Here is a 24690-nt window from a genome sequence, read left to right as displayed (position 1 = left end):
TGTGGTGGGGGTGCCAGTATAGCTGGGATGTCCGCCGCTTACCCTTCCTCGCTAACCAATCTTTAATCAAAAAAATATAAATTATGTTATATTATTATTATTATTATCAATAAGTTATTTTTTCTCAATTTTCTAGACAAGGAGATTATAAACGTCTAATACGCTTGATAAGATGTTTATTCTTGAAGAATATGGATTATGCTAGATACAAATTCAAAATCAAGTTAAATAAAAATAAATTTTGATGCTCAAAATCCTAAAAATGTACATTAATTATGGATATTAAGATAATTGTTTTTGCAACATTGGCTTATATAATTTTTAACTATTATATTATGGTTCGTATAAAATTGTTAGTATTTTAAGAGTTTTTAACAGATGAAAATGAAATATGATCATATGACAAATTATTGAAAAATATTAATTAAGAAAATATTATTATTTGAATCTCTTCAAATTCTCAAATGTTGAGCATAATGATTCTAATTAATATAATTAATTTCACATATTAATTATAAAACGTTTTTTTTGTATTGTGTGGTTACAATTGCGATTTAATTCTATTTAACTAAAATTAATTTATGGACTTAATACTTCATTAAGAAAAAATAAAATGTTTAATTAATAGGCAAAAAATGGCTTGAAACACTATTTGGTCACTGATCTATCTAAAATTATGTCATTTGGCCCCTGATCTATTATTTGGTCACATTTGGCTCATGATCTATCCCAAATTGGTGAACTTTCACCAAATTTGGATTCAAACTTAACCGAATCATTATCTCATTGATAAGTAATGATATTTTGACACTTGAACTTAATAGATTTTAGTTTAGGATTTGTTTTTTTGTTTTTTTTAATCTAGTTAATTATTTTCACATAATGTGGGAAAAAAACTTTAAGAAATATCACGTTTCAAGTTTAAGTGTCAAAATATCGTTACTTATCAATGAGATAACGATTCCGTTAAGTATTCATACAAATTGGGTGAAATTTCACCAAATGAGATATGTCAATGGCCAAATGTGACCAAATAATAGGTCAGAGGCCAAATGACACGATTTTGGATAGGTCATGAGCCAAATAATGCTTTAAGCCGGCAAAAAATATTTTCACTCTCCTCTTTATACGCTTATGTCTCGACATTCTCTTTTATTTAAAAAAAAAACCGAGAGGAAGATGGTTCTCTCCTAATTATCTTTTTCGTCCCTTCATTTTTTTTCCAATTCTTTTGTTTGTTTTTCTTACTTACAAAATTCAAGAATATATAATTATTAGAAAATATTAATGAAGTCAATAAGTGATATCTGCGAGTATGACTGATATTCTATATAGTGAAATAATGAAGAACAAATTGATCGAATGTCTTGATGAGATATTACGAGATGAAAATAGGAGAAATCATCATCTTAAACTGATTCAATGAGATATATTGGGTTATTGTAGCAGAATGAATAATTGAATTCGAATACTTGGTGATCATGAAATTCCATCAACCAAAATAATTATCATCAAGATGAATTTGTGACTAATTCTTACGAATTTTATTTTTTTATATGTAACATATTGAATTGATAAAGTTTCTTCATATGCAACATTAGAAAAGTATTGATTGTAATAGTTTATAGAATAATATATTGATGTTGTTTCCATTTTAACATAGATTGTAATTCTTTTGTGTAGATATAATATTTAATTTTAATTGTAGTTTAATTCAATTTTTGTTTAACCCATATTGTAATTCTTTTGTATCGTAAATATAATATTTAATTTTAATTATTGTTTAATTCAATTTTTGGTTTTTTATTATATTCTAATATATTTCTTAATTAATCTGCTATTTTATTATTATTGTTTCACAAATATGAAAATGTATTAAAATTCCTAAAAAGTACAAATCATTGAATTTTATAAAAATAAATAAATCATTCATTTTTAGTTAAAATTCTATAAAAAAAAAGTAGTCAATTATTTTTAAAATTAATTTAATTTGAATTATCATTAAAAAATATATATTAATTTCAAATATACATAATATAAATTTTTTTCATAGCATGATATAAAATTATTTAAAAGTAAATATGTCAATTTATTTATTTATCTAAATTATATAAAAGTTTCATACCCCATGCATCGCACAGGTTTTCGACTAGTTATATAGAAAAACATACTTCATTAGCATCTACGTATAAAATAGTACAATTTTAAACCTATAATTCATTAGACGTTACTATTTGAACGTCATTAACAGAAGATGAGTTTTTTTTATAGCAGAAAAAAAGTGTTACTGGGTGATCAGAATATTACAGGTTGAAGGATAGTCAGAACATAAAATTGCACATGAAACGAAAACTCATCTTTCATTAATGAGGTTTGAAATTGGATTGTTTTGTACATAAGGATTAAATCAATTTTCACCCAATAATCATAGGGATAAATTTGTACATAATCTAACAATAATATAGCAACTAATTGTTTCGTTCTCTCCAAATTGCCAAAAAATTTGGTCTTCAATTGGTTCTTCTTGTTGAGTCAAAAATTAATTGTATTTCATATATATTAAATTTAAATTTGTAAAATAATAGATGGAGTTGTCTAACACCTCTAAAATACTAGAACTGTCCATCCTATAGCAATTGAACTTTACTCATTTTTACGGTATGTCAATAAACTTCAAAATGTAACATAAAAATTGTTCAGCTTTACATTTTCTAACATTATGATAATTAAACTTCAATCAACACCTCAAATTGACCATTAACGAGTTTAAAATAAAAAATTTCAAGAATTGATGATATTTTTAAGCAACTTTAATTATTCAAAATTTCCATTTCAAAGTCATTTAGATATTGTTTAGTTAGGAGAGTGAAAGTGAATTTTGAAAGAAAAAAGCTACATAAATAGTTATGTTTGAAAAAAAAAAGGCAAAAAGCATCCTGAGACCCCTGATCTTTCATTGTTTGGTGCATTAAGCCCTCGATCTTTTATTTAGACACATTGAGCCCCTGATCTTTCACCATTTGGTGCATTAAGCCCTCGATCTTTCATTTAGACACATTGAGCCATTGATCTTTCATATATGAGTGTATTAGGTCCTTCCGTAAATCAATTAATGTATAGGTTTATTAAGGGCATGTTTGGTGTGACAACAAATGATGTTCTAAAAATAAAAAATATATTATACAAATTAATAAAAATAATTTAAATAAAAAATAAAAAATTTATTGAACACAATAAAACCTTGTTTTTCGATAATTATGTTCTAAAAATAAAAATAATGTTAAAATTGAAGCACATTTTATGGAAATAAGAAGGATAATTTTATCAATAACAAGTAACTAAAAACATGTGAAACGCTGCGGTTATATAAACCTAACCAAACATGCCCTTAATAAACTTATATATTAATTGATTTATGGAAGGGCCTAATACACCCATATATGAAAGATCAAGGGCTCAATGTGTCTAAATGAAAGATCGAGGGCTTAATGCACCAAATGATGAAAGATCAGGGGCTCAATATGTCTAAATAAAAGATCGAGGGCTTAATGCACCAAACAATGAAAGATCAGGGGCCTCAGGATGCTTTTTGCCAAAAAAAATGTGGTTTCATAATAAATGTCATTGTAGATCACATTAATTTTGATAATTTCTATTTTGAAATCGTTAAATTTGAGACGTTAGTTAAAGTTTGATGGCTATAATGAAGTAAATTACATCAAATGTACCAAAAGTATACTTCAGTTCATATTTTGATATCTAAAATGTAATTACATTTTGGTATCTGAATTACATTTTGTTTAAAAAATATACATAAAGTATCTGTAATTTAGTACATTTTACCAATGTTATAAAATTCGGACCGGACCGACCAGTTCGATCGGAAACCGGTTATTGGTCCGAACTGGATTGGTTTGTTGCATTTGCAACAAACCGGACAGAACTAGAGTCAAACCAGAAACCAGTGGTTCAGCCGGTAACCGGTATGACCCCGATCTGATGAAAAAATTAAATTTCTTTGCCAATATAAACAGCTGGCACCGCTTGTTTTGGAGGCAATTTGCTCTATAGGTTTTGAAACTGTATATATAGCACTTACATTGGATCTGATTGCTCCATGTTTTTGATGTGGGACAAATTTTATTTGTGGAAATCACGTGGAGAACAATTGAATTTCCTTTTTTTTTTTTTTTATAGAAAATGGACAATTAAATCACGTGGATACCTTAGCTATACCTCAAATAAATTATATGGATTTTATTGGTCTTTTGTACCCAAATTAGTATAATATATATTATATATATTATATACATAGCTGGTTTTCTATTTTTTTTGGGGAAGATTTTAATCTGAAAAAGTATATACCATTAATTAATGTATTAATTTATATTATTTCAAACAAATTGTTTTTTTGGTAAGAAAGGAAAGGAAAAAAACAAAACCAACAAAAAACCTACACCGGGATCAGTCTAGGAAGGCTGACTCCAATCCTATCCTCTAGGAGAGAAGGCAAAAGAAAAGAAGGAGGAACAGATAGGGTAGAAACACCTAACATTCTCCCATGCCCAGCAGCTGCTAAGCGATCCGCCACGCGGTTTTGCTCCCTAAAAATATGGGAGAAATTAAGATACTCAAAGGCAGGACGAAGCCTCAAAATAGCTTTGATGAGATTCTGGCTCTTCAGACAAACAGCCTGGCTATCTGAGATCCTGTTAATAGCCTCCAGATTATCAGATTCCACCGAGAGCTTTTTAACACCCATGCGAATGGCGAGTTTAATATCTGACAAGATACCCCAGAGCTCCGCAGAAAAGGAGGAGCCCGTCCCCAAGTTATGGGTAAACCCCGCCATCCAATTGCCACCAGCATCCCGAAGAACTCATCCAGCAGCAATTCTGCCATTGCTAAGGCAGGAGCCATCAGTATTCAACTTAGCAAACCCTTCTCTAGGCTTACTCCAGCCAACTAGCAGGATCTCTTTATCCGGGGAGGGGCGAACAAGGGAATCTCTTTCAAAGCTTTTAGTAATAACAAAGAGCTTCTTCGAGAAGAAAAACAGTAAATCAGGAATAAGGACAGCCTTACCCGCAAATAATTCTTCATTCCTCCACTTCCAGATTTGGTGACAAGTAATAGCAAAGAGGATGGCACCGTGCTCCATGTTGGCCAGCAAGTTCCCCTTGGCTCCTTGAGAGAACCAGTCCCCTTCAGAAAAGGCCATGAAGGAAGGGAGGATGTGATGAGGGAGGATCCCTTCCCAGATCTTCTTACTATTTAGGCAATCCCTCAAGGCATGGCACAAGGTTTCCACATTGCCTCTGCATCTACTACAGGCACTAGACTCAGTCAAGTGCCTTCTGTGCCTATCCGCATTCGTAAGGAGCCTGTCTTTGATACCCAGCCAAAGGAAGCTCCTGATACGGTAAGGGATCTTGAGGGACCATATGGACTTCCAAATCTCCAAGGGATGATCAGCCCTATTAGGGGTAAAAGCTTCATAGGCCGATTTACAAGAATAAGTACCATTATTCGTCAAGGCCCAACAATGTCTATCCTTATCCTCCTCTTGATTGCTAATCTTCACTCCTCTAATGTTAAGAAGGGTCTCCAGACTAAAGAAAGAGTCGAACTTTGACCAGATCCAGTCTCCCTCCGAGTCCACCACATCAGCAATTTTCCAAGAAAGGAGATTAGCCGACGGAGGGGCATTACACACATCAATCAGCGGTTTATCACCAATCCAGGTGTCATACCAGAAGCTAATAGATCTACCATTACCCACCTCCAGGCCAATCCCCGTACAGAATTCAGCAAACACGGCACTGAGCCCTTTCCAGAGAAAGGAACAGCTAACAACCCTCTCCTTCGGGCCACCAAAGATTCTATCTTTCCGATACTTCCCGCACAAGAGACGTACCCAAAGAGAGGAGGGGCATTGCCACATTCTCCAAAGAAGTTTCATTAACAGGACTTTATTATTGTCCTTTGCCTGCCTAATACCAAGACCCCCCCTGTTTTTAGGCTGGCAAGCTTCCTTCCACGGGACCAGGTGAACCTTTCTCCCATCTCCAGACTCACCCCACAGGAAACGCCGATTTATCTTATCCAGGTCACTAAGGACAGGCTCAGGAAGCTTACAGGCCTGCATGATGTGGTTCGGAGCAGCGCAGTTAACTGACTGGATCAAGGTAAGGCGACCTGCAAGGGAAAGAGAATTAGCTTTCCAGCTAGCACACAAACCATTAGTTTTGTCCAAAATATCCTTGAAAGAGGCTTTGGAAACCCTGTCACTGTGAAGAGGAACCCCAAGATACTTCCCCAAAGAGTTCGTCAGAGGTATGCTAGAGAGCTCACTCAGTCTTCTGCACAAGCTATTGTCCATATTTTTGGAACAAAGCATACGGGACTTTTGGATGTTAACCTTCTGGCCAGAAGCCTCGCAAAAACAATCAAGGATATCCATAACTGTTTTAATTTGCTCCTCATTACCCTCAACGAAAAGCATGACGTCATCAGCAAAGAGTAAATGGGTAATAGGGGGGCAATGTCTGTTGATAGAAACATGGTGGAGAGTCCCTTTGCACACCGCCTCTTGGATCAGGTGAGACAGTCTTTCCATGGCAATAACAAAGAGGAAGGGACTCATAGGATCTCCTTGACGAATTCCTCTGGAGGGAGAAAACTCATCTGACATGTCCCCATTGATCATGACCTGGAAAACAGGAGAGGAGATAATTTCAAACAAATTGTTGATTATATATAATTTATAAAAATAATTTTATATTAATTATATATATTGAATATATATAAATATTATTTATTTATTTATTTATTACGTTATCCGATTCGACCAATCCGAGCCATCCGATTCGATCAAGTGACTCGTGATCCAGTTATCAATCTGGTTTGATGTCCGGTTCGATTCTGATAACATTGTATTTTACCGGTCAATGACGGATCAACATAAGTTTGACCAATTTTAATTAAAAATTGGGACCCATAATATGATCGACTAACATAAAATTACAATAATATCCATAAAAAATTTCAGTGCGAATTTCTAATTATCTCTCGCTCTCTCTCCTTCCTTGTTCTTGTTACTTTCTCTCACCTATCAACTCGGTTTTTGTTACTTTCTCTCACTTATCAACAAAGGCATCCAAACTGAAAGAATATTTCGAACAGAAAGCACTCTATCTCAATTCTTATTTGATTATATACCTTAATGTAATTTTCAACATTAGACATCATTTCCTCAACGTGTTGTATAGCCGAAATTTCTAATCACTAAGGGGCGTTTGGTTCGCAGAAGGGTAACAGAATGGAATCAAGAGAGGGAAACAAGGAGAAAGAAATGAAATGACCCTGAATTCCTTTATCTGTTTGTTTCAGTTCCACAAAGGGAATGATATACCAATGATTCCCTTTGTGGCTGTTTGGTTCATATGAGGTAATAAACTAGAGTTTTGTTTTTAACAATAATTTCTAGACATACATGTGTCTATACTAATAAATTATCACATGTAGAATGAAAATCAATTTATTCAACCATTAAAATCAAAAGTCGGTAAAACTGAAGAAATTGAAATAAAATAAATAAAAGAAAATGCATCAATTTTATATTTTAAAAAGAAAATAATTATTTTAAAATAATTAAAAATAAATACCAAAACCGAATAATATGATAAAAGAAAATATTTGTCAAAATTATTTTTCAAGATAAAAAAGTAAAAACAAATAAGTATAAGGATCAAAAGTGAGATTAGTCTAGGGATAAAAAAATATACATAAATAAATATAAGGATCAAAATAAAAATCAAAAAGTAAAAATTAGTCAAAAATATTTTTTGAGAATAAATAAATAAATAATATATAAGTATAAAGATCAAAAGTGAAATTAATCCAATGATTAAAAAAGTAAAAATGAATAAATATATGGAACAAAATAAAAATTAAAAACAAAATAGAGACTAAAATGAAATTTTATCAAGGAAAGTAGATGTTCAAATTAGTGAGTCAGAGGGGAAAGGGAATGGAAAACCTTAAGGGGATTGGGGGAATGAGATAGAAGAGTTAGGGGTAAACCCAAAACTAAAAAAAGTTAAAGCGAATGATTGAATTTACAAAACAAACACCAAAAAGGGAATGAAAGCTATCATTTCCCTTACCCTAATAAGTTAATATATATCTGCTCCTATTACCTAGTCGTATACTATCAGTTATAGTGCCCAGTGACGGAGCCAGGAGGGAAAGCTCGGAGGGGCTCCAACGTATGTGGAAAATAAAATAAAATAAGCTACTAAAAAATATATCTAACTTTCGAGATGATAATAATACCTTTCAAGTCTTATTCTCCAATCATTACATGAGAAAAAAAAATTTAGTTAACCAATATAAATTCATTAATTGGAATCTATATTAATTGATTTTCTTTATTTATGTTAAATATCCTAAAATGACTTATATAATGAAATGAGTGTAGTAGTAAAATAATAATATTAACTTAAAAAAAATATTTAATTAATATTTTCAATTTCAACCTTTTTTTTTGAGAAAAACGAATCAACTTTAGTATTTAAGAATTGGAACGAATATCGTTATGTAACAAATGAATGATAAAATGAGGTGCGTACTGCCAATTAGCAGACGAATATTAATATTTTCAATTTCAACCTTAATCAAAATTTTCAATTTATCAACTGACATGTAAAAAATTTAATCAGAATATTAAGATTTTTTTTTATTAGTTATATTTCAAGGCATGATAATTGAAAAATTAAAATTCCTTATGAATTAGCATTAATTTACTTTACGATTTTTTATGTATAGAAATAAATGAAAAGTTAGTAAGCAGTTATATCTCAAGACATGAAAATAAATAGATAAAAAAAACTTTAGCAGCCTGTAAAAGTATTGGAAATAGGAAATCAGTAGATACAAGTTTGTGTTTGAGCCACTAGAATATCAACCACGTCTTATTCAAGCTTCCCCAAGTAAATAATGGGTCTCTTCAACTTCTTGGTGGTGCCTGCCTCTTGATCTTAATAGCCCGAATTTGCTCTTTCTTCCCCATTCATGTTTCTCTTCTCTATTCTTTGTGCTTCCATGACGCCTTCCTTCTGCATCTTCTCTTTCAGCTGCCATGGCTGGAGGGGCTCCAGTCATGGCAGCTCTGCCAGGAACTAGAGAGGAAAACCCCCACCTTAGGGTTTTCCGGTGGAGCCGGAGGGTCGGCCGACCCTCCCTGCCCCCTCTGGTTCCGCCCCTAACAGTGCCATGTAATTAGGATCTTAGTTATGGGTTCAGTTATTGGGCTTCTATATATAATCTATTGTAAATTGCCGTATCAGAGTACGATTGGAAAATATACAAACTCTTATCTTTTTTATGGTATCAAGAGCCATTTAATTTTTTTTCTTCCTCTTCTCTTCCAGTTTCCGATCTCATGGCCTCCACAAACCAAAATCTCCTAGCTTTTGCCACATCTACCTCTTCCCTCAATCTTCAAATTCCATCCATCAGTATCAAACTTGATCGTGAAAATTACTCCCTATGGAGATCAACCATTATTTCTGCTCTTGAGACTTTCGATCTCGAAGCCTTTATTCTTGACCCTTCACCACCACCTGAGACTAGATTTCTCACTGATATAGACGGGGAAACAACCACCGCACCCAACCCTGATTTTATTAATTGGAAAAGGCGAGATTGCTTTGTTCTTCTATGGCTCAAATCTACCTTATCTGAACGTGCACTTGCCTTACTTGCTCGTGCTTCTTCCTCTCAGATGGCCTGGATCGCTATTGGAAAGACCTTTCAGGCTCAAACCCGCGCACGACGGATGGCTATGAAAAATCAGTTACAGACTCTATCCAAAGGGTCTCTTTCTATGCTCGATTATATTGAGCGCAAACGCTCTATCGCTGACTCACTTGCGGAAAATCTTAATCCAGCCCCCGATGAAGACCTTATTGGCCATCTCTTAAGCGGCGTTGATGCATCTTATAGTGCCTTTAATTCGGCTTTCATGATGAAGACCGACATCGTCTTTGTCGATGATCTTGCCGGACTACTTCTACAGGAGGAAGCTCGCCTGGAACATGAATTAGCCTGCCAATCCACTGTTATACCTTCATCTGCCACATCAAATATGCAATCTGCTTCAAGTTTCTCTGCCTTCACTGTCAATCGGTCAAATGACAGAAACTCTTCTCACAACAATCATAATATAGGCTATAACACCTCTACTCGCAACAATAATTCTCGACGACGTCGAGTTGTATGTCAATTATGTGGTAAACCTAACCATGAGGCGATTGATTGTTGGCAATGAACAAACCATATAGACTACCCATCTCGCCGAGGTAATCCGAGAGACCAACCCAAACAGGCACATGTGGCACAACACAGCAGTTCATCAACAGTGATTGATCCCTCTTGGTATTTTGATACGGGCGCTACCGATCATGTCACTCCGGACTTCAAAAAACTCAACGTTGCCGACAACTACAACGGCGATGATAAACTACAAGTTGGAAATGGTAACCATCTCTCTATTTCTCATGTTGGTTCATGTTCTTTACCTAATATTTGCCTGCCTAGTGTATTTGTTGTCCCTCAACTCACCAAAAATCTTCTCAGTGTGTCAAAATTGACCCAAGATAATAATGTTTTCATGGAATTTTGGCCTACTCACTGTTGTGTTAAGAATTTTCAGGGACAAACAATCCTTCAAGGGGACGTTAGTCATGGTCTATATCGTCTTCCTTCCGACACAAATAAAAAGCTATCTACCATGGCTCCTACCGGTGTTCGCGCAACCTTACATGGATGGCATCAGCGATTGGCTCACCCTCACCAGCCCCTCTTAAGACGCCTTGTTTCATCATTTAATCTTCCAATTTCATCAAATAAATTCCCCAATGTTTGTGATTCATGTCAACTTGGGAAAAGTCATCGTTTTCCTCTTCCTACTTCTCACATTACTTCTACTAAACCTTTTGAATTAGTGTACTCGGATGTTTGGGGACCTTCTCCCCTATTTTCTATAAATGGAAATCGCTATTTTGTGTTGTTTATTGATGATTGCACCAAATTTGTGTGGATTTATTTCTTGTCACAAAAATCTCAGGTTTATTTCACCTTTGTTCAATTTCATCAAATGGTCAAAACACAATTCGATAGCAATATCAAAAGTCGTCAAACAGATTGGGGTGGTGAATTTCGTAATGTCTCCACCTTTTTACACACTAATGGTATTCAACATCGCATCTCTTGCCCATACACCCAAGAACAAAACGGTGCAGTCGAACGACGCAATCGTATAATTGTCGAAAAAGGACTCACTCTCCTAACCCAATCATTTCTCCCTCAAGAATTTTGGGAACATGCTTTCAAAGCTGCAACCTACCTCCACAATCGCACCATCACTCCGCTACTTCATTTTCAATCACCCTACCAAAAGCTTTATAATAAACATCCTGATTATGCTTTTCTTAAGACCTTTGGTTGTCTTTGTTACCCTTTTCTAAGGCCTTATAACAATCATAAAATTGATTTTCGATCTCTCCCATGTGTCTTCATTGGCTGTAGTACTACATATAAAGGGTACCTATGTTTTCACAAACCATCATCTCGTATATATATCTCTGGTCACACTATCTTTAATGAAGATGTTTTTCCCTATGCCAGCCCTTCCATCCCAACTCCGCCTCTCCCTTCTATTTCATTACAAGCTAGCACATCAAATCTTCTTGAATATGCTACTGCCATGCCCACTATGTCCTCTCCAATTCCGTCTTCCTCTCCGGATGACTCAACTAGACCATCCACTCCGTCCACTCTACCAACCTCGTCTACTGAATTACCATACTCATCCACTCCACCAAATACTCCACCGTCACAAACCCATATCCCTCAATACCAACAATCTACAACTAGCTCCCGTGCAAAACAGTACCAACCCACCACTTCTCACTATCGCGCTGCTGATAATAATCAACACTCTATGATCACTCGAGCAAGCACCAACTCCCTTAAACCCAAAACCTTCACCACTACTCCCTCTACTAATCCAAACAATGAACCCCAAACCTACAATCAAGCCATTAAACATACACATTGGCAAAAAGAAATGCAGGTAGAATATGATGCCATCATGAAAAATAAGACATGGTCACTTGTCCCTTGTCCTACTAATGTTAATCTTATTGGTTGTCAGTGGACTTTCAGGGTAAAATGGAGATCCGATGGTTCAATTGAGCGTTACAAAGCTAGGTTAGTGGCACAAGGGTTTAGTCAACAGGAAGGCATTGATTTTTTTGAAAAATTCAGCCCTGTCATCAAATCGACCACCATTCGGTTAGTGCTCTCAATTGCTCTCTCCAACGGTTGGCGTATCAGACAACTCGACATAAACAATGCCTTTCTAAATGGATATTTAACAGAAGAGGTCTACATGAAACAACCACGTGGCTTTGAGGATCCTAGTCAACCGACTCATGTATGTTGTCTACACAAAGCTATCTATGGACTCAAACATGCACCAAGAGCTTGGTTTAATAAGCTCAAACACTATCTGATTACTCAGGGTTTTCATGCCTGTCAATCCGACACATCTTTGTTTGTCGAGCATTCTAACACAGCCACTATCTATATCCTTATGTACGTGGATGATGTAATTATTACAGGCACCAATGCAGCTCTAATCCAACGGTTCATCATGAAATTAAATCAAATATTTTCACTCAAAGAACTCGGAAACTTGCATTTTTTCCTGGGGTTACAAATCTGCAGAACCTCAGAAGGTTTAACCTTGTCTCAATAAAGCTATATTCAAAACATCCTTACTCGTAGCAAAATGACGTCCGCTGCTCCAATCTCCACTCCAGCTGATCCCCAATCTCGGCTCGCTCGTCACGTTGAACTGTTTGAGAATCCAAAACTATTTCGACAAGTTGTTGGTTCACTTCAATATGCCACCATCACTCGTCCTGACATCGCCTATGCCGTCAACCGAGTTTGCCAATATATGCACTCACCAACCATTCTCCAATGGCAGGCGGTAAAAAGAATACTAAGGTACTTAAATGGAACATTAAACCACTGCCTGCACTTCACACCAACAAAAGCAACATCTCTGCTTGCTTATTCAGATACCGGGTGGGTCTCCGATGCCGACGACAGCAGATCACCGTACGGTTTTGCCATCTTTCATGGCACCAATCTTATCATTTGGACTTCTCGCAAGCAACGAGTCGTCGCACGTTCTAGCACGGAAGCAGAGTACTGTTCCCTTGCCTACACTGCTGCTGAGCTGTTGTGGCTTAAACAACTAGTGTGTGATCTTCGTGCTCATCCACATCAACCACCCTTACTGCTATGTGACAATGTAGGGGCAATTTTCATGAGCAAAAATCCAGTCATCAGCACCAGGTCAAAACATATTGCACTCGACTTTCACTTCATATGGGAACAAGTTGAATCTGGTGATCTCAAAATCTATCACGTGTCTTTGGTCGATCAACTAGCGGATATCTTTACCAAACCTCTTGCCAAGGATCGAGTTGCTCTCCTTTGTACCAAGCTGCAAGTTTGTCCTGCCTTTGAGCTTGCTGGGGGTTAATAAGTTAATATATATCTTCTCCTATGTTATAGGGAATAGTTTGAAATATTCAAAATCTCATTACATAGTCGTATACTATCAGTTATAGTGCCATGTAATTAGGATCTTAGTTATGGGTTCAGTTATTGGGCTTCTATATATAATCTATTGTAAATTGTCGTATCAGGGTACGATTGGAAAATATAGAAACTCTTATCTTCTTTATACCCTCTCCTGGAACCCCAAACCAAACCCCCTAAATGTCTCTATTGTATCATATCAGCAAACTGCAGAAGCAGAAATTTCAGTCATTTACCAGAAACAGATTCATAGCCAATGTAGCACAAAACTTATCAAATAAATAGTAGTAAATTTTTTAAAAATGGTGGAATAAATTGTGAAATTCAAATAAATTATACGGTGATTCATATTTGAGGTATATTTTTGAAATAAAATATAATTCAGCTAAATTTTGATGGAATGGGGAATCGAACCTCAAACTTGTCAAACATTTGAGGTTCAACGCCTTACCACTCGAACCAATCCTCATTGGCAGAATTATACATGTCCTAATCAAAGAGATATATTTTTCTTATTATACCATTCATTTGCAAAGGTGGAACCTTTTAATGAATTGAATAAAAGAAACTTAATACATTATTTGCTCCTCAACTTGTCCAAAAAATTTAATTGGCCACCTGAATTTTTAAAGTATCCTGATAGCTCTTGAACTTATATAAAATATTCAGTTAGTCCATTGAACTTGCATAAAATGTAATTAATTGATAACTCGATTGCAAAAAAGTAAGTTAAATGCGGAAGATGTATTTCACGCATACATAATTCAAAAATAGATTAAAAAAGTTATTACTTGCTTAACTATAAAACTTATCTTCTCTAAAACTGCATGTTTTAATGCATATTTACACCCTTAAACTTGACAAATTTTGTCTATTTGAACTTTTTAAATAATATATCACACACTTATAGTTGACTTTGAAAGTATATCACACACTTATAGTTGGCATTAAAAACCTATCACACACCTAAAGTTGGCTCACTCATCTTGCACACAAAATCGTTGATCTGTCATCTTTAACAGGCGGGGTTGCATGTGATGGTTATAGAAAAAAGAAAAGCGTATTAGTTCATTCTATATGTCACCTCATATGTCAAAGATGACAGACCATGATTTTGTGTGCAGGAGGTCTGAATGACCCAACTTTAGGTGTGTGATAGGTTTTAATGTCAACAATAGATGTGTGATACGTTTTTAAACACAACTATAAGTGTGTGATAGGTTATTTAAAGGTTAAGGGTGTCAATAGCCAAAACTGGTCAAGTTTAAGCATATAAATATGCATTAAGCTTTAGGCCCTGTTTGGCAAAGAGCGTTTTGGGATAAAAAGAGCGGTTTTGACCAACTTTAGAGGTTTGACCACTGAAACCGATGATTGAAGTGTTTGGTGGAGAGAGGTTTGGGATGAAAACGCTAATTTAGAAAAAGCTCTTAAAATGAGTTTTTTCAATTAGCATTTTGCAATATTAAAACTAATGGACTTTTTTAACCCTAATAAATAGACTCCCTCTTCTCCTGCGCCAAAATTAATACCCTTATTCGTCTTTTTTGCACAAACCGCTATTATCAATCAGCTAATTTTTACCAAACAGGTATACACAAACAGCTAGTCAAATCAGCTAATGTAATCAGCTAACAGCTAACAGCTAATTCCCAAACAGGGCCTTAATTTTATTATGGAAAACTCGATTAGTCATACGATATACAACAATGAGATTATCACACCACAAGAGTCAAGGACGAGAAAGTGGACATCCAATTTTTTAGTAATAACATATGGAGTTCAGTTCACAATTTTTCGTAATGAGGTTTTTTTTTTCAGAAAAAAGGTAATTATTTGATTCGTAGAAAAAATAGTAAATTTTGACATAAATAATTAAAATTCAAAAAGTACATAAGATGAACTTGAATCTGTATTTTCAATATCATGGATCGTGGCAGACAGTGTTTGAAACTGTTTTTAGCACAACAGTGGGAAACAAACTCCACCGAAAATCAACTTCGGAATCTTTTTCTCTAGGACTGACTTAATAATCTTTCAATGATTTATAATATGCCAGTACTTTCATATTTAGCTTGGAGGCCAGTCTCTATATTGTTGATAATGAATACAATAAAGATGAGAAAATGTTACAGGAACCACTTCATATGCCAGTACTTTCCTATTTAGCTAGGAGGCCCGTCTCTATATTGTTGATAATGAATACAATAAAGTTGAGAAAATGTTACAGTAACCACTTCAAAGTGCTAATTAAATGAAGGTGTGTAAAGTAGTAGTGTCAAAATAGAATTTTAACTTACTGGTTAAATAGAGATTAGAAATTTGCTATATATATATGCAGTAGTGGACATATGGTTTTATGTATGAATTGAACTGAAAAGAGAGTAAAAGAAAGTGATAGTTATAGAGAGAAGAAGAATGTGGAGGCTTAAGATAGCAGAAAAAGGGAAGAATCCAAACATATATAGTACAAACAATTATCTAGGCAGACAAACATGGGAATATGATCCTGATGCTGGTAGTCCCGAAGAGCGAGCTGAGGTTGAAAAAGCTCGTCTAAATTTCTGGAACAATCGATTTAATGTTAAGCCTGGCTCTGATCTCATTTGGCAATTTCAGGTATAGTTTCATTAATTTAAGTTAACTAATATAATTGTAACGTAACGTAACGTAATTAAATACGTACAGTTCCTAAGGGAGAAAAGGTTCAAACAGACGATAGAAGCAGTGAGAATTGAAGAGGATGAACAAGTTAGATATGAGGCAGTCACAGCTGCATTAAAGAGGAGTGTTCACTTGTTTTCTGCGTTGCAAGCTAGCGATGGTCATTGGTGTGCTGAAAATTCAGGGCCTATGTTTTATGTGCCTCCTATGGTATGCTCTCATCGCTTAATTCTTATTTTTGTTTGTTTTTCTCTAATATATATATTGGATTGGATTGCAGGTATTTTGTCTTTACATTACAGGCCATCTTCATACTGTATTTACTAGAGAGCATTACAAAGAGATCCTTCGTTACATATACTGCCATCAGGTACTTCTTTCCATCAAATTTCTACCTAATTCATTGTGATATATACGCTCTCCATGTGATTATTTTCATATATGGTCACGTCAAGTAGCTATTTATGTCCTTAATTAATTGACAATATGACATCTATATAAAGATAAAAATAAAAAATGAAATCGTGTCAAAAATGAGAATGGTTTTTAATTTTGGTTATAATAACAAAATAAGAAAAATTATTGGATTGCAAATTATGTTTTCGTGCCTGAAATTGTTACTTCTAAATAAGTAACTTGATTGTAAATATTTAACTAACATTGCAGAACAAAGATGGAGGGTGGGGATTGCACGTAGAAGGACATAGTATGATGTTCACTACAGTATTAAATTACATATGTATGAGAATACTTGGAGAAGGACCAGACGATGGAATTGAAAATGCTTGTGAAAGAGCTCGTAAATGGATTCTTGATCATGGTGGAGCAACTTCTATTAGCTCTTGGGGAAGACTTGGCTATCTGTAACCTTTTCTTTCTTTCTTTCTTTAACATTCAAAATACAAAACGACTTATGATAAAAATGAATAAATTTAAAACAATATTTAATAAAATAAGTATTTCAAATAGAATATTATTAGAATAATAGAGTAAATAAGTTTTTATGTAATACATTAGTTAGTTCATATGTTTTTAGAAATGACTACACAGTTCTCAAGTTTTTAATTTTGCCAATTCTTTAATCTTATATTTGAGTGAATGGCCAAGTTTGACTAAGTAAAATTTAAAATACTAAAATTATCATTTATTATATATTTTAATAATAAAATATCCATTTTTTCTATTTTATATATTTTTTTTCCTTCATAATAATAATAATCTCTCTAATATTAGTTAAGTTTTTATTATTTTTCATATAATTATAAATTTTAATTTAGCAGTGTAGAACTTATTTATTAAAAAAAATGAATGATAAATTTTGTAAAAATTATTAAAATTGGAGTAGAACAATATAAAATTATAAAAGTAATTTTTTTACGAGAATAAGAAATATAATTTATTTTTACAATTAATATACACAAGTATAAGAATTTTATATACTACAAAAATTTCATTAAAAGTATTTTCATTAAATTTGAAAACTATAAGATAAATTATTAGAGATAATTATATTTTAAACTTTCATATATAAAAATAAATAAAGAGACTAAGAGTTGATTAAGATAAAACCTAAGGATCTTATACAGGGGCGGAGACAGGGGGCCCGGTCTTCTCCGACCGCTGGAACCACCATGGCCACGAGTAGTTTCGGCCTCCACTGTCTCCACAAAATTTAACGTTGTGGTGATTCCGGCCCTCCTATTTTCAAGAAATTTAGCTCGAGTGCTATATTAGTACCCCAAATTGGCCCAGATCCCGTTAATTTCAATTTTTTTGGGCCTATTAGACCTCTCTAAGTCTAAATTTCTAATTTTTTGGCATGTTAGGCCTTTTTTAAATCTAAATTTCTAAATTTTTTCACCTATTAGACCCTATCTAAATCCGAAATTTTTCTATTAGATACCGATTTTGCAAAAAAAAAAATTTACACACCACGTGTAAAATCGGCACTCCCAACCGAGCAATCCTATATTCGCCACTAACCTAATAATAACATGATAAACCTATTAGTGAGTTAAGTAATTAAAAACACAAAGATCTTATAATTATTAACCTATAATAATAATAATAATAAATACACCTAATTTTTAAATATCATTTTTAAATATTTCTAGTCTTTTCCCTTAACTAGCATAATATTTTTCTTTAATTAATTTTCTAAATTAAACATTAGAAAATTAGAAATTTACACGTTATTTTTCTACAAAGAAGACCTAAATAGATGAAACTCGTAAATTTATTGAAAATTAATACCAAGTTTAGTGAAGACTTTTTTTTTTTGTTTGATAAACTAACTTTTACAATTGGAACCTAATTTGTCCTCCTAACTAGGGCATTTATGTACGGATTCAAAAAGTGTGGGTGCACCCACTCATAACTAAAAAATGATAGAATACTAGTAGTACATAAAATTGTATACTACTCTTTTACTTTTTTTCTAATATACTCTTAATTCCCCGAAGATCCATGCACCACCAAACTAGAAGAGATTCTACGGTGGACCGGGTGCAATGGATCCAACCAATGAAAAAAAAGAATCATGCTACTTCATTGGAAGATGATTGGTATAAAGAAAAAAAAATGTACAATTAGTAAGATCCAATGGACCGGGACCATAGTAGAATTTCTCCCAACCCAGTCTAACGGGACAAGTAATGATAAATAAAAGTCTTATTTTGGGTTTTATATTTGCCTAATTTTTTAATTAATAAACTGCAGATACTTGGTGTATACGAATGGGATGGAAGTAACCCTATGCCCCCTGAGTTTTGGGATTACCCAACAATTTTTCCAATGCATCCAGGTATCTTCTTTCACAATGCCACAATATCTATTTTACTTATACTTTTTAAACTAAGGCTTTAAACTATTCAATTAGGATCTTAAACTATTAAAATCATTAATTAGGTCTTTGAATTAAATAAAAATCATCAATTAATGCCTCATCGAAAATCATTGAGTTGGATATATAGTTTCAAACTTTTTTCCCCAAACTCATTTTAAACCAACACACAAATTATTACAGTCTATATCAAATAGTCACAGTTTCTGATTTTAGCATAAGATAATGACTGAATTGATAATTTTTAATTAGTTTAGGGATCTGATTGATGATAGTTTGGGATCTTACCTAAGTTTGAAACTTTTTTTTTATACAAATACATACATCATTTCATTGAAAAGAAAATTGCAAAAACAACAAGAAAACTAAGGAATAAAACGTTAGACAAGTACAGACTATGTCTAATACAGGATCCATATGGGTAAGGAAATGGTTACAAAGAGCAAAAGAAACCATTAAAAGTACTAATAAAACACAGATTAAACATATACTTCTTGAAACTCCAAATTCATAGAAAAACATCTGGAATTCAATCTTCATCATTTAAACTCTTCCAAATCTTCGGATGTGAATCGTTTCTTTTGCAACCATGTAGATGTAGTGATCTACGTATACGATCTATCATTTCTACTTTGCTAAATCAGAAAAAAAAGTTACAAATGAAAAGATAATAAACAACCACTGTAATTTAGAGCATTCAGAGAATGAGTGTAATGTCTTTCACAAATTAGATCAAACTTATTACTACCTCCGTTTCATATTACATGTCTTTCTAGAGATTCTTTTTTGTTTCATATTACATGTCGTTTTATATGATTAGTACACGTTAAGTCATCCTTTTTTCCGCTATAAAACGCGGGTTTACGAAAATTAATTAGCATAATGAACTTATTATAGAATAAATAAATATTAGAATCAATACATAAGAGATAACAATGTCTTTTTTCTAATATCCTTAATTTCTGTATAACTCTCTAAAAAAGTCATGTAATATAAAATAGATGGAGTATATATTATTACAATAATTTTGTGGTGTCAACAGGAAAAATGTTTTGCTATTGTCGGCTTGCTTACATGCCAATGTCATACTTATATGGAAAGAGATTTGTGGGTCCAATCACACCTCTCATTTTACAACTCAGAGAAGAAATTTATAATCAACCTTACCACACCATCCACTGGAAGAGTGTCCGTCATTTATGTGCTAAGGTGAATTTCTCACAATATTATCAGAAAATAAAAGCATTATAGACAAACTAATGATTTGTTTGTTTCCGGAAAAACAGTGTGTTTTGAAAAATATTATATAAGGAAACAAATTGTTTGAAAAATAAAATATTTTTCAATGTTTTAGTTATGATAATATTTTCGGATATTTGTTTAGGTTTTAAGAATATATTTTCCTATCATTAACTATAAATATGGAATGTTATATTTATTTATAATTTTTATTTGCACTTAAAGTTTATATTATAAAAGAGAAAAACTGAAAAATAGGAAAAATTTGATGTAATGATTCGGTTTGGAGTGGGTGGTATCGGGATAGAAGGTTTGAGTAAGGAGCGGTACTATGGGATGGAGATGAGAGCATGAATGAACTGAATCTCATATCGAAAATTGTGAGAGAGAGTGACGAACCTTATTAGTAAGGTGGAATATATGGAGACACGTTTTAAAATCGTGAGGCTCAAGGTGTTGGATTTGGATCAAAGTGGACAATATCTACATGGTATTGGTTCAGGATATGTTACAATCAATATCAGAACCAACTCTTCACTTACGATATGTGGTTCAGGGACGAACCAAGCAGAAGGTGGTGGGCCTAATGACTCGATCCGGAGTGGGTGGCGCCGGACTGAGCAAGGAGCGATCCTAAGAGATAGCGATGAGGTGGGAAAGAACCGAATCTCACATCAGAAATGGAGAAAGAGTGAGTCATGCTTATTAGTCAGGTGAGAATCCAATAAATGCAGACTCATTTTAAAACCATGAGGCCCAAGGTGTTGAATTTGTACCAAAGTGGACAATGTTTACATGGTATTGGTTCAAGATGTTATAACTCAGAACCGACTCTCAATGTACGATGTGTGGTTCGGAGACGAACCAGTTGAAAGTTGGGCCTGGAACGATCCGATCCAGAGTGGGTGGCAACAGGGTAGAAGGTCTGAACATGGAGCGGCCCTAATGGATAACGATGAGGGCAGGAAAGAACAGAATCTCACATTGAAAATGGAGAGGGATTACTTAAAACTTATTAGTATGGTGAGAATCCAATATATGGAGATGCGTTTTAAAACCTTGCCCAATGTGTTGGATTTGTTTTTTTTCTTTTTTTTTGTGTTCATATTTTTTTATTGTTTTCCGCGTTTTCACGATTTTTCTGAATATTACAAAGATTTTAATCTTTGTAATGTTTTGCCCTTTTTTTTCATTTTATCAATTTTCATGTGTTTCTATTTTCACGTTTTTTGTTCACTTTTTTTTTCATTTCCTTTTTCAATTTTACTGTTTTTCGTTCACTTTTTTTGTTTTTTTTTTCATTTTTTCATGTTTTTTTTGTTTTTTCCATTTTGTTGTTATTATTGTTGTTTTCACGTTTTTAAGGATATTTTCATTTTTCTTGTTTTTCACGTTTTTTCAAATTTTTCATTTTTAACAAATTGTTAAATGGATTAAACGGATTAACTCGACTAACCCACTATCCAACCAGTTGGTTATATGGGTTAACAGGAAAGAAAACAAAAAAAGAAGATGAGGTGTTGGATTGAAGAAAACGGTTAGAAAAAATGTTATACATTTTCTTTATTTTTTCTTTTTCTTTATACATTTTTATTTGACTAATTTTCTTAACCAAACATATCACGAAAATATTTTTATTTAACAAACGAGGAATAAGATTTCTAGTTTTTGAACTTAATATATTTCTAAATTTATTTTGAGTTTCTAATTTGATGTTCATCTCCGTGATAATAATATTATAAAAGTGTTAATAATTTCAGGAGGATAATTACTACCCCCATACATGGATTCAAAAAATGATGTGGGATGCTCTTTATATATTTAGTGAGCCTGTTTTCACCCGTTGGCCCTTGAACAAATTGAGACAAAAAGCTCTCCAAAAAACTATGGATCACATTCATTATGAAGACCACAATAGTCGATATATCACCATTGGATGCGTTGAAAAGCCACTTTGTATGCTAGCATGTTGGGTTGAAGATCCTAACGGAGATGCTTTTAAGAACCATCTTGCTAGGATCCTCGATTACATTTGGATCGGAGAAGATGGCTTGAAGGTCCAGGTTAGTACACTTTCCTAAATCCGAATGAACCAATACAATAAACAATACAGTGCAATTAAGTCTAACATTATAATTTCGCAGAGTTTTGGCAGTCAAACATGGGATACAAGTTTTTCCATCCAAGCTTTGATAGCTAGCAATCTTAACCATGAAATAGGATCCACTCTTAAGGAAGGACATAACTTTATCAAGAATTCTCAGGTGACTGAGAATCCTAGTGGAGATTTTAAAAGCATGTTTCGTCATATATCCAAAGGATCATGGACCTTCTCTGATAAGGATCACGGATGGCAAGTTTCTGATTGCACTGCTGAAAGTTTGAAGGTAATTTGTTTTTAGCCACACTTTTTGGAATGTGTCTCCATACATTTCGCTTTTGAATGTGATAATTGGGTATGGTATATAAAATTCTTTTTTTTACTTCCAAAATACATACCTACAGTGTTGTCTGTTGTTGTCATTGATGTCCTCTAAGATTGTTGGCGAGAAATTGGAAGCTGACAAGCTATATGATGCTGTTAACATCATACTTTCTTTTCAGGTGTGCCTTAATTATTACTTTCTTATGCTACTTTTCATTAACAAACAACTAATTAAGATTAATTTATTACTGTAGAGTGAAAATGGTGGTGTATCAGCCTGGGAACCTACCGGCGCAAGCCCTCTGTTGGAGGTACGTAATCAACTCAACGAAAAACTACAAATGCTTTATTTTTCATTTTCCTCAAAACTTTTACTTATGTAATTAATGATTTATTCATTTTATCTCTGGTAAAACATAGTGGTTAAATCCTGTGGAGTTTCTTGAAGACCTTGTTATTGAGCATGAGTAAGATCAGTTCTTATAGGTTTCATGATGATAAAAAAATTGAGAAACCAATTAGGTGAAGAATGTATGTAAATATTGTGAATTCAGGTATGTGGAATGCACTTCATCAGCAATCCAGGCATTAACTCTATTCCGGAAATTATACCCAAAGCACAGGGAAGCAGAGATTGACAATTTCATAGAAAAAGCTGTAACGTTCATCGAAAAGATACAAAAACCAGATGGTTCATGGTACTATATTAGTTTTAGATTTAATCTTATAGATTAGATTAATCTAAGTAATTAACTATGAGTATGCAGGTATGGAAAATGGGGAATATGCTTCCTTTATGGAACTTGGTTAGCTCTTGGAGGATTAGCAGCAGCAGGCAAGACTTACGATAATTGTATGGCTGTTCGTGGAGGAGTTCAATTTCTTCTTAAATCACAAAGGGATGATGGTGGATGGGCTGAAAGTTATCTTTCTTGTCCTAATAAAGTATATATATTTCTATCCAAACCTTTAATTAGTTACTTCATTTTTAAATTTGATGTTCACTAGTTAATCAAGTATATACATAAATTGTGGTAGGAATATGTTCCTATTAATGGTGGTCAAGCAAATTTGGTACAAACAGCATTCGCTATGATGGGTTTGATTCATGGTGGACAGGTCAGTAATCATCAATTTCGTAATAATGTTAAGTTTGTGTTTTAATTCTATTTAATTTAATTTAATTTAATAGGCGAAGAGTTACATCGTGCTGCAAAGTTGTTGATCAATTCTCAATCACAACTTGGTGATTTTCCTCAACAAGTAATTCCTTATCACAATACATGTTTATTTAGATAGATAGATAAATGGTGTTGATACATTAACAATTGATTTGGTTATAAATGGCAGGAACTAACTGGAGTATTTATGAGGAACTGTATGTTGCATTACGTTTTCTACAGGAACATTTTTCCCATATGGGCTTTGGGAGAGTACGCCCGACATGTTCCATTATCTTCACAACATGTTTGAAGATATTATGTAAAAGATTCTCATTAACGAGAAATTTTACATTATTCCTCTTCCAATAATTGGATCATTTTAAACTATTATGTATACAAATTATAGCAGTTATAAATAAAGAAAATGTTAATTACTATGTATTTGTTGATATGCATGTTAGACCAGAACTACTAAAAGAGGTTCCATATTCCGTAACATACGCTGACAACGGCCATCATTCCATATTAGGCAATGTTTTGAAAACCGGACCAGACGTTGAACCGGTGAGACAACTGGTTCAAGGTTTAATAGGTTCAACCGGTTCAACCGGATAACCAAAAAAATAAAAAAAATATATATATATAATAAAATCCTGTTTCATTGAACATAAAAT

The 24690-nt window shown here is 33.5% G+C and overlaps 1 pseudogene; it reads left to right on the top strand.

Moving 5' to 3' along the window:
* The first annotated feature begins 16043 nt into the window (after positions 1-16043).
* On the top strand, positions 16044-24342 carry LOC136224800 (lupeol synthase-like; annotated as a pseudogene).
* The last annotated feature ends 348 nt before the right edge of the window (positions 24343-24690 follow it).

Source organism: Euphorbia lathyris, chromosome 3 (genome assembly GCF_963576675.1).
Source record: "Euphorbia lathyris chromosome 3, ddEupLath1.1, whole genome shotgun sequence".
NCBI classification, from domain to species: Eukaryota; Viridiplantae; Streptophyta; class Magnoliopsida; order Malpighiales; family Euphorbiaceae; genus Euphorbia; species Euphorbia lathyris.
This window is presented reverse-complemented; position numbering and strand designations above follow the sequence as displayed.